At 41.7% G+C, this 12,859-nt stretch overlaps 1 pseudogene; it reads right to left on the bottom strand.

The window, feature by feature from the left end:
- Window positions 1-3,639: 3,639 nt before the first annotated feature.
- On the bottom strand, window positions 3,640-11,854 carry LOC121536184 (annotated as a pseudogene).
- Between the last annotated feature and the right edge of the window lie 1,005 nt (window positions 11,855-12,859).

The following is a 12,859-nucleotide window of genomic DNA, read 5'->3' as shown; positions in this document are numbered from 1 at the left end:
CTGTTCTTTAGTTATTTTTTACTATTTTCTTATCTATTTTTTTTCTTAACACTTATTTTTCTTAAAACTGAATTGTTGGTTAAGGGCTTGTAAGTAAGCATTTCACTGTAAGGTCTATACCTGTTGTATTAGGCGCATGTGGCAAATAAAATTTGATTTGATGTTTAGTTATTTGTATTACTGCTGTTACCATGACAACCAACTAGTAACCATGACTTTTAATGTGGTTAACAATATCAATGTTATTTGTACTATAAAGGCAATTTACTTTTTTCCATTTGTTCATATTGTTAAACAAAATTCTAAGTTTCTCATAAAATGTTACGAATTTCGCCATTTGTATTATTTTTTAACCATCATTGAGGGATTTTTATTTTGAAGTGAAATCGCCGACTTCAAATCACGGCTTTATTCTTGCTGGCGGAATGGAGGTATTATCCCGCTCTTGAATTTTCACGTGACATTTTTGGGAATCAACTCCATCTGTTAAAATCGGAGACCGTTCAGAGATCAGAATATCATTATAAAGGGTCAATGAGGGAGTTCTATTACGCTGCCCCGGGTTAAACCCGTCACGTCATCGGTGAAAGAGGGGAGGGAGGAGCGCCTTTCTCAAATCAAACGTGAATCTGCGCCGCTCGGTCATGTTGTCAACAAGGCAGCATGGTGCATCGTCCAAAAACACATATTTTCCGTAAAATAAATGTGTGCGTTTTTCAAACTAGTTTTCACTGGGAAGACATATAAAGCTGTCACTTTTGCATATGAAATCACAGAATCCTACTCATCCCTGATCACCTCACGTGCTTAAGTACGTCACTTAATGACTGTAAGTCGCTTTGGATAAAAGCGTCTGCTAAATGGCATATTATTATTATTATTATTATTATTATTATTATTATTATTATTATTATTTATAAGTACGTCACTTTTGTTTTGAGCCGACTTGAAGTGGGGCACCTGGCTCATGCCCGGGAGACAGCCCGGTTACAAAACGAACACAATCACTTTTCACCCGGTTAAAACTCCCCCCTCGGGTGTTATACCGGTCCAGATAAACAAAAAATTAATATGCCATTCAGCAGACGCTTTTATCCAAAGCGACTTACAGTCATGCGTGCATACATTTTTGTGTATGGGTGGTCCCGGGGATCGAACCCACTACCCTGGCGTTACAAGCGACGTGCTCTACCAGCTGAGCTACAGAGTGAGCTACAATGAGTGGCTAACCCTGACCACTGTCAATCAATTGTTTTATCCAATCCACTCCAGAAGTGACGCAAGCAACGAGAACGACTGTCCAACAAACCTCCGATTTACAATTAATTCATGAAATTCTGAATGATTAGCAAATTACTGTAGCATTATTTTTATTTGTTCTTTGTCATTGATTTAGTACGAGTTTGGCATTTCAAAATCATATGTTTTTTGTTAGCCTGCCTTATTGTGAGACAAGTGAAATTAAAATACAATCTCTGTTGTACAAAGTACATACATTTCACCCCTCAAATAGCACTCCAGAGGATTTCTGGACACCGTGGTCACAATGGCAGTTAGTTAGAGCCTGTTGTATAATATCTGTGAGTCATTTGGGTTAAAGCTTGTCTAAATCCACCAAATCCAGGATGACTAATGAGCGCTGGGGATATTTTGGTCATATTTGGTCTGATCCAGCCTCATACAGATTGCGTCCCAAATAGCACCCTGGCATCCACTACTTTTGACCAGAGCCCCGTGGGTCGTAATCTAGCCCCCCTATATACAGAGCCCTGTGGGTCCTGGTCGAAACCAGTGCACTATATCGGGGAATAGTGTGCTATTTGGGAGGCAGAACAGTCTCAGAGGCCGTTACGATGAAGTAAACTCCCAGGAATGTGTGGCAAAAAGCCCCTGGGAATCTCGAATCCTGTGTAAGTGGATGGAGGGAGTAGAGGAGGGTGGGATGGAGAGATGCAGGGTATAAAATAAATGTTGACTGATTTATGTGTTATGCTTGGCAGACACTGCCCTCTGCTTTTATAGATGATTGAATTACAGTACTGTCTTTGAGAAACATCTAACAGACATTTAAACCGTCCACGTACAAACTATAAGGAGGTAAGGATCACATGAAGGCCCAACGTTATTGATAAATAGCAGAAATTAGAATTAGGTCAGAACCTTTCCTCTAGATTATCTGAAGGCTTGTCTCTGTGTGGTTTGATGTGCGGCATGTACTTTGTCATGACAGGAAATGTTAAAAAGACTACAAATGCTAAATAAATTAAAAGTAGTAATCTAGAAAGGCTTATTATTTCCTGAAAACATTGTTGCAGGCAGCATTGAGCTTGATTGACCGAGCGAGCCCGCCAACGATGACAGTGTTTACAGATTAAATGAGTGTGGGCTTTTCCTTTTTTCATTGAAAAAATCACCTGTCTTTCGTATTGTGGCCCAGGCCAGTCATGCATGTGGCTGTGGGGGTTTATCTGACCATGTGACTCAGCATGAATCTGTTCAATGGTTGCCCTATTCCCTATATAGTGCACTACTTTTGACCAGATGCCTATGGGCCCTGGTCTAAAGTAGTGCACTATATAGGGAATAGGGTGCCATTTGGGAAACAGCCCAATGATTGTGCTGGACTTTTGACTGACTCACTGACCGACTGACTGCATTGGCTCATTTCCTAATGACAAAAGACTAGTGACCCACCAATTTCAAAGGGAATCATCTCAGGATCATAGGATAGATTTACATTTACATCATTTAGTAGACGCTCTTATCCAGAGCGACCTACAAATTGGTGCATTCACCTTATAGCCAGTGGGATAACCACTTTATAATATATATATATAAAAAAAAAATTTGGGGGGTGGGGTAAGGGGGGGTAGAAGGATTACTTTATCCTATCCCAGGTATTCCTTAAAGAGGTGGGGTTTCAAGTGTCTCCGGAAGGTGGTGAGTGACTCCGCTGTCCTGGCGTCGTGAGGGAGCTTGTTCCACCATTGGGGTGCCAGAGCAGCGAACAGTTTTGACTGGGCTGAGCGGGAACTGTGCTTCCGCAGAGGTAGGGGGGCCAGCAGGCCAGAGGTGGATGAACGCAATGCCCTCGTTTGGGTGTAGGGACTGATCAGAGCCTGAAGGTACGGTGGTGCCGTTCCCCTCACAGCTCCGTAGGCAAGCACCATGGTCTTGTAGCAGATGCGAGCTTCAACTGGAAGCCAGTGGAGTGTGCCAGGGTTAATGATGCAAAAGCCCTACTATAGTATAGATGCCCAGGGGTAATGATGCCAAGCCCTACTATAGTATAGATGCCCAGGGGTAATGATGCCAAGCCCTACTATAGTATAGATGCCCAGGGGTAATGATGCCAAGCCCTACTATAGTATAGATGCCAGGGGTAATGATGCCAAGCCCTACTATAGTATAGATGCCAGGGGTAATGATGCCAAGCCCTACTATAGTATAGATGCCAGGGGTAATGATGCCAAGCCCTACTATAGTATAGATGCCAGGGGTAATGATGCCAAGCCCTTTCACTATGTCTTCTAGAATCCTCTACACATTAATTCACCATATATACGTTACCATACATTCCTATCCTGATACAGTCATGCAGATTAATTTAAACACAATTTATGTGAAGTCTCAATGATATCTCTGTAACTTTTCTTTTTTATTTTCAATTAAGCGTGAATGACACAAAGACACGTTTAAAAGGGGAGGAAGCTCAGTATTAACCGAATAATTCCAGATAAATAGTGCTACTGTATAAATGTAAAACAAGCCGTCAGAAAAGCCAGTATTTATGAAACACTCAGTCGACTATTTAGGCCATGATTACAACTTATTAACAGCAAATCAAAATCACAAGGAGTAAAATACCTTGCTTTAAATTAATACTAAATAAATCAAAATAACCAACCCAATAAATATTTAATTTAGAAAACATTCACACTGACTTCTGATCAGGTTGAAATTGAAAGCCGTATGAAGGAAAAGATGTGGAAGATAAACTAAGAATGTCTCCTGTTATTACCTGGGATGTCAGAGGGGCAGACAGTCACACGCATTTAAAAACATTCATTTGTAAAATGAGGAAAACAGAGTTTGTAAAGTTGCCAACATCTACTCCTCTGATAGTTCTGCTGGAGAAAGGATCTTTGTCTTTCGGATGGCAGGCTGAGGGACAAAGAGGGCAGTGAGATTCCCATGGCGAGGTTGTTATTGTTATGGTGGAACATCCTCATTCACTTTAAGCCTTGTGTACCGTTGTCCATGGAATGAGCCACCCGAACTCAAAAAGAGCCAATTCAATACAAATAAGTGGATTCAATTCAAATGAGCTGATTTTATATTTCATTCAATTCAAAACAAGCTGATTCAGTTAAATTCAGTCCTAGTCTCATTCGTCCAGGTCCAGCGCGTCGAGCTCCTCCTCCAGCGGGTTCAGGTCTTCTCCAGTGAACAGATTCTCGTCTACAGGGACATCTTCAGTGTCCTCGTGTCCTCCTCTCCATTCTCCCCGTTCTCCTCCACCCCCTCCACCTCCTCCACCCTCTCTCACAACGAACAATCACTCACAAAGGACAAGGGGGCAGAGGGAACACTTATACACAGACTAATGAGGGAATGACTACCAGGGGTGTGTGATAGACAAGACAAGACAAGACAAATGGAGTGATGATAAATGGAGCGGTAGTGGCCAGTAAGCCGGTGACGACGAACGCCGAAACCTGCCCGAGCGAGGATGAGGGGCAGCCTCGGCTGAATTCGTGACAACGCAAGCCAGGCAGCGCTCACCATCAGTGTCCTTAGCAGGCCGAGGGCTGGCAGCGAACCTGTCTGCTGACGCCGCTGTGATCCTAGCATTATCCACCTCTTTAGGAATAAACCTGGCCACATCAATGTCCTGGAAGTCTTCAGCATCCACTACCTGTCAGAGAAGCATAGATTTGAATATTAGATGTATCAGTGTTTATAAATAATACTAATCTACCTGTTACAACCAAAATACCATTCAGGACAATACAGAGTTGTAGAACTACATATAAACATTTATATCGTCAAAGTAACATTACACTTCTTTATATTAGAACTTTGGTATTTAATTTAATCTGTCATCCCATCTAACAGTAAATTTACCTCATCACCCTCATCATCACCCTTGGTATCATCACCCTCATCATCATCCTTGGTATCATCACCCTCATCATCACCCTTGGTATCATCATCATCATCATCACCCTTGGTATCATCACCCTTGGTATCATCACCCTCATCATCACCCTTGGTATCATCACCCTCAATATCACCCTTGGTATCATCACCCTCATCATCACCCTTGGTATCATCACCCTCATCATCAACCTTGGTATCATCACCCTCATCATCACCCTTGGTATCATCTGCCTCTTCATCATCGTCATCAACCAGGTCGGGGCGGAACTCAAACACTTCACGACCACTCACCTGGAAAAGGGAGACATTTTCACACCATATACACTGAGTATACCAAACATTAGGAACTCCTTCCTAATATTGAGTTGTACCCCGCCCCCCTTTTACCCTCAGAACAGACTCAATTTGTCAGGGCATGGACTCTACAAGGTGTCGAAAGCGTTCCACAGTTGTGTCAATTTGGATGGATGTCCTTTAGGTGGTGGACCATTCTTGATACACACGGGAAACTGTTGAGCGTGAAAAAACGGTGTGCCTGGCACCTACTACCATACCCCGTTCAAAGGCATGTAAATATTTTGTTTTGCCAATTCACCCTCTGAATGGCACACATACACAATCCATGTCAATTGTCTCAAGGTTTAAAAATCTTTCTTTAACCTGTCTCCTCCCCTTAATCTACACTGATTGAAGTGGATATAACAAGTGACATCAATAAGGGATCATAGCTTTCACCTGGTCAGTCTATGTATTGGAAGTGTTAGCTCCGCGCAGAGCTCTATCATACTATCCAGGTCTGTGCCCAAACAGTTTGAGCTTCTACTTCTAAAAATCCACCTCTCCAGAAATAAGTCTATCACTGTTGCCGCTTGCTACAGACCCCCCTCAGCCCCCAGCTGTGCCCTGGACACCAGATGTGAATTGATTGCCCCCCATTTATCCTCAGAGTTCGTACTGCTTGGTGACCGAAATTGGGATATGCTTAACACCCTACAATCCAATCTAGATGCCCTCAATCTCACACAAATTATCAAGAAATCTACCAGGTTCAACCCTAAATCCGTAAACATGGGCACCCTCATAGATATCATCCTGACTAATTTACCCTCTAAATACACCTCCGCTGTCTTCAACCAGGATCTCAGCGATCACTGCCTCATAGCCTGCGTCCGTAATGGGTCCGCGGTCAAACGACCACCCCTCATCACTGTCAAACGCTTGTCGTATATGATGAATGGTGGCAATTATCGCTGCTGAGCAGGCCTTTCTAATTGACCTGGCCCGGGTATCCTGGATGGATATTGACCTCATTCCGTCAGTAGAGGATGCCTGGTTGTTCTTTAAAAGTGCTTTCCTCTCCATCTTAAATAAGCATGCCCCATTCAAAAAATTGACTTGACTGCCCTTGACCAGCACAAAAACAACCTGTGGCGTATTGCATTAGCATCAAACAGCCCCTGCGATAAGCAACTTTTCAGGGAAGTCAGGAACCAATATAAACAAGCAGTTAGGGAAGCAAAGGCTAGATTTTTCAAACAGAAATGTGCATCCTGTAGCACTAACTCCAAAAAGTTTTAGGACACTGTAAAGTCCATGGAGAATAAGAGCACTTCCTCCCAGCTGCCCACTGCACCGAGGCTAGGAAACACTGTCACCACCGATAAATCTACAATAATCGAGAATTTCAATAAGCATTTTGCTACGGCTGGCCATGCTTTCCACCTGGCTACCCCTACCCCGGCCACCAGCTCTGCCAAATCAGAGGGCCTGTTGTCTGGATCTCTGGCAGTCTCTATGGGGGTGCCACAGGGTTCAATTCTCGGGCCGACTCTATTCTCTGTGTATATCAATGATGTCGCTCTGGCTGCTGGTGACTCTCAGATCCACCTCTACGCAGACGACACCATTTTGTATACATCTGGCCCTTCATTGGACACTGTGTTAACAAACCTCCAAACAAGCTTCAGTGCCATACAACACTCCTTCAGTAGCCTCCAACTGCTCTTAAACACTAGTAAAACTAAATGCATGCTCTTCAATCGAACGTTGCTGGCACCCGCCCACCCGACTAGAATCACTACTCTCGACGGGTCTGACCTAGAGTATGTGGACAACTACAAATACCTAGGTGTCTGGTTAGACTGTAAACTCTCCTTCCAGACTCACATTAAGAATCTCCAATCCAAAGTTAAATCTAGAATCGGTTTCCTATTTCGCAACAAAGCCTCCTTCACTCATGCTGCCAAACATGCCCTCGTAAAACTGACTATCCCACCGATCCTTGACTTCGGCGATGTCATTTACAAAATACCTTCCAACACTCTACTCAGCAAATTGGATGTAGTCTATCACAGTGCCATCCGTTTTGTCTCCAAAGCCCCATATACTACCCACCACTGTGACCTGTACGCTCTTGTTGGCTGGTCCTCACTACATGTTCGTCGTCAAACCCACTGGCTCCAGGCCATCTATAAATCACTGCTAGGCAAATCCCCGCCTTATCTTAGCTCATTGGTCACCATAGCAACACCCACCCGTAGTATGCGCTCCAGCAGGTATATCTCACTGGTCATCCCCAAAGCCAACACCTCCTTTGAACGAACTGCAAAAATCTCTGAAGCTGGTGACTCTTATCTCCCTCACTAACTTTAAGCATCAGTTGTCAGAGCACCTTACCGATCACTGCACCTGTACACAGCCCATCTGAAATTAGCCCACCCAACTACCCCATATTGTTATTTATTTTGCTCATTTGCACCCCAGTATCTCTATTTGCACATCTTCTTCTGCACATCTATCACTCCAGTGTTAATACTAAATAGTAATTATTTGGCACTATGGCCTATTTATTGCCTTACCTCCATAACTTGCTACATTTGCACACACTGTATATATATTTTCTGTTGTATTTATGACTTTATGTTTTCTTTTACCCCATATGTAACTCTGTGTTGTTGTTTTTAGCACACTGCTTTGCTTTATCTTGGCCAGGTCGCAGTTGTAAATGAGAACTTGTTCTCAACTGGCTTACCTGGTTAAATAAAGGTGAAATAAATAAATAAATAAAAAACCATGTTCATGGCAGGACATTTCATTCAAGGAGTTTTGTCACCACCCTGTGGTAGGAGAAGATGCAGCACATGTGCTTCAGCGTATATTAAAATATTGTACTTCCTCCCAGGCCATACAGAGGGCATGCAAATACTGTATTTACCAGTACATTACAAATACCTGGATCAACATGAGCTCAAAAGGAGCCCCAGAAACCAATAAAGTCTGCTAGATGTACTCAAGGCTTCTGTACCAGACAATTGCCTAAGGCTATAATTAATATTTTGTTCCTGTCTCGAATAAAATAACAAACTCTAGTAGCAACTCACCCCCAGTGACCTGCCTGCTGAGAAGTCAGCCCTATTCCTCTCCATGTCCTGCTGATCCTTAGCGATCCTCTCCCGTCTCTTCCTCCTCTTCCAGACTAGGAACGTCTCCAGGGTGATACGGGTGACGTTTGGACCCAAGGGGCTGATCGCTGCAAATATAGATGATTGAACGGTGTTAGTGTTTTTGTCTGACATTTCGGTAACGCTTTACAATAACTTTCATGAATAGCTACTATTAATAAGGCCTCCCGAGTGGCGCAGCGGTCTAAGACACTGCATCGCTGTGCTAGAGGCGTCACTACAGACCCGGGTTCAATCCCGGAGACCCGCCCAGTGTCATCCGGGTTAGGGGAGGGTTTGGCCGGCCGGGATGTCCTTGTCCCATCGTGCTCTAGCGACTCCTTGTGGAGGCCGGGCGCAGTGCACGCTGACTTCGGTCGCGAGTTGTACGGTGTTTCCTCCGACACATTGGTGCGGCTGGCTTCCGGGTTAAGCGAGCAGTGTTGTCAAGAAGCAGTGCGGCTTGGCGGGGTCGTGTTTCAGAGGACGCATGGCTCTTGACCTTTGCCTCTCCCGAGTCTGTACGGCAGTTGCAGTGATGGGACATTTGGATATCATGAAAAAGGGGTAAAAAGTACCCCCCCCCCCCAAAATAAACTATTAATACATATAACATTTTTAAGAGGTTGCAAGGCTTAATCATGAAAATGGTCATAGATTCTGTTTCACAGCTTTAATACATTAGGAATGATCATAGACATAGAATGAAATAGATTCTGTTTCTATGGGAATGATCAACCCATTCTCGATCAGCTCCTCCAGTGAGATCTTTTCCTCCAGATTCTCTTCTTTCGTCTTGTCCTTCCTGAGGACGAACCCGTCAGGAAGAGCATGGTGGTACATACAGTTGACTCCTCCCCCGGGACAGACCCAGAACCAACCATACTTGTTGTTCTCTATGGCATCCAGGAAGTAATTACAAACCTATGGGGGAAAACATCACTTCAGTCAACCTTGTAGAAGAGCAAAGCATTGGAACAATAACAAACACTGTTAGATACAATATGTAACACGTGTTGTAATATGTATCATGTAACAACATGTAGATTAACAAATATGTAACAAGCATGTAACAAGCATGTAACAAGCATGTAACAAGCATGTAACAAGCATGTAACAAGCATGTAACAAGCATGTAACAAACATGTAACAAGCATGTAACAAGCATGTAACAAACATGTAACACGCATGTAACAAGCATGTAACAAGCATGTAACAAACATGTAACAAGCATGTAACAAACATGTAACAAACATGTAACAAGCATGTAACAAACATGTAACAAGCATGTAACAAGCATGTAACAAACATGTAACAAACATGTAACAAGCATGTAACAAACATGTAACAAGCATGTAACAAGCATGTAACAAACATGTAACAAGCATGTAACAAGCATGTAACAAACATGTAACAAGCATGTAACAAACATGTAACAAACATGTAACAAACATGTAACAAACATGTAACAAGCATGTAACAAACATGTAACAAGCATGTAACAAGCATGTAACAAACATGTAACAAGCATGTAACAAGCATGTAACAAACATGTAACAAGCATGTAACAAGCATGTAACAAACATGTAACAAACATGTAACAAGCATGTAACAAGCATGTAACAAACATGTAACAAGCATGTAACAAGCATGTAACAAACATGTAACAAGCATGTAACAAGCATGTAACAAACATGTAACAAACATGTAACAAGCATGTAACAAGCATGTAACAAACATGTAACAAGCATGTAACAAGCATGTAACAAACATGTAACAAGCATGTAACAAGCATGTAACAAACATGTAACAAGCATGTAACAAGCATGTAACAAACATGTAACAAACATGTAACAAGCATGTAACAAACATGTAACAAACATGTAACAAGCATGTAACAAACATGTAACAAGCATTTAACAAACATGTAACAAGCATGTAACAAGCATGTAACAAACATGTAACAAGCATGTAACAAACATGTAACAAGCATGTAACAAGCATGTAACAAGCATGTAACAAACATGTAACAAGCATGTAACAAGCATGTAACAAACATGTAACAAGCATGTAACAAGCATGTAACAAGCATGTAACAAACATGTAACAAGCATGTAACAAGCATGTAACAAACATGTAACAAGCATGTAACAAGCATGTAACAAGCATGTAACAAACATGTAACAAACATGAAACAAACATGTAACAAGCATGAAACAAACATGTAACAAGCATGTAACAAACATGTAACAAGCATGTAACAAACATGTAACAAGCATGTAACAAGCATGTAACAAGCATGTAACAAACATGTAACAAGCATGTAACAAACATGTAACAAACATGTAACAAACATGTAACAAGCATGTAACAAGCATGTAACAAGCATGTAACAAACATGTAACAAGCATGTAACAAGCATGTAACAAACATGTAACAAACATGTAACAAGCATGTAACAAGCATGTAACAAACATGTAACAAGCATGTAACAAGCATGTAACAAACATGTAACAAGCATGTAACAAGCATGTAACAAACATGTAACAAGCATGTAACAAGCATGTAACAAACATGTAACAAACATGTAACAAGCATGTAACAAACATGTAACAAACATGTAACAAGCATGTAACAAACATGTAACAAGCATTTAACAAACATGTAACAAGCATGTAACAAGCATGTAACAAACATGTAACAAGCATGTAACAAACATGTAACAAGCATGTAACAAGCATGTAACAAGCATGTAACAAACATGTAACAAGCATGTAACAAGCATGTAACAAACATGTAACAAGCATGTAACAAGCATGTAACAAGCATGTAACAAACATGTAACAAGCATGTAACAAGCATGTAACAAACATGTAACAAGCATGTAACAAGCATGTAACAAGCATGTAACAAACATGTAACAAACATGAAACAAACATGTAACAAGCATGAAACAAACATGTAACAAGCATGTAACAAACATGTAACAAGCATGTAACAAACATGTAACAAGCATGTAACAAGCATGTAACAAGCATGTAACAAACATGTAACAAGCATGTAACAAACATGTAACAAACATGTAACAAACATGTAACAAGCATGTAACAAGCATGTAACAAGCATGTAACAAACATGTAACAAACATGTAACAAACATTGTTACAATATTTAGCCTACCGGTAATTTGTTTGTTGATAGGTACAATCTGAGTTTGTTGAGTTTTGGCTTCTTCTTCTCTCCCTCTCCATGTTCCTTCTTCTTCTCTCCCTCTCCATGTTCCTTCTTCTCTCTCCCTCTCCATGTTCCTTCTTCTTCTCTCCCTCTCCATGTTCCTTCTTCTTCTCTCCCTCTCCATGTTCCTTCTTCTTCTCTCCCTCTCCATGTTCCTTCTTCTTCTCTCCCTCTCCATGTTCCTTCTTCTTCTCTCCCTCTCCATGTTCCTTCTTCTTCTCTCCCCCCAAAAAAAAATAAAAATAAAAAATAAAAAATTGGAAAGTGGTTATCCCACTGGCTATAGGGTGAATGCACCAATTTGTAAGTCGCTCTGGATAAGAGCGTCTGCTAAATGACCAGGGACGGCCTGTTCAATAGGGCGATATGGGCGACGCACTGCCAAACGGGAAAAGGAAGGGATTTTTTTTCTAATCAATTATATCACGGCAACAGTAGTTATCAGTGTTGTAATCTATACGTCTGATCTGCCACAGTGCCACACTGCCACTAAATGTCGAATCAGGCTAAAGTCGTGCTTCAAATGGCTCCACCCCCTTTTGGGGCGATTTCAGTCAGATTGAAAATCGCCCAGAACTTCTGTCATAGACTCCCATGTAAAATCTATTTTTTTCAAATTTCAGAGCCTTCAATACAATCTCAATGGGTGTCTGTGGGCTTGCACTTACGCGCTTTCGTCATACGTTACGTAACCATGAACGTAACTGAGAAAAGAGTGGATTGTTTGAAAGAAGTTCCTTTTTGTCGGCGAACAAATGAAGATAAATTGGCAACGAAACAATTAGGACCTCCCAGACCAAATTTAATAATTCAACAGGTTTCTACTAAAGGCGGAAAGTCCTACACCCGAGGATTTTCCAAAAATTGGTACGAACGAAAAAAGACATTGCCACTCACTCAACTGGATGACGAGGGATACAGGCTAGCTGTCCGCCGCCACAACGATGAGGTTAGTGTTGATAATCACAAGTTTACTGGATGTGGATATGGTGTAATAAAGGCAGTTTATTCAGAGGTAAATAT

Source organism: Coregonus clupeaformis, chromosome 23 (assembly GCF_020615455.1).
Source record: "Coregonus clupeaformis isolate EN_2021a chromosome 23, ASM2061545v1, whole genome shotgun sequence".
NCBI classification, from domain to species: domain Eukaryota; kingdom Metazoa; phylum Chordata; class Actinopteri; order Salmoniformes; family Salmonidae; genus Coregonus; species Coregonus clupeaformis.
Note: the sequence above shows the minus strand (reverse complement) of the source record. Positions and strands in the feature narration are given on the sequence as shown.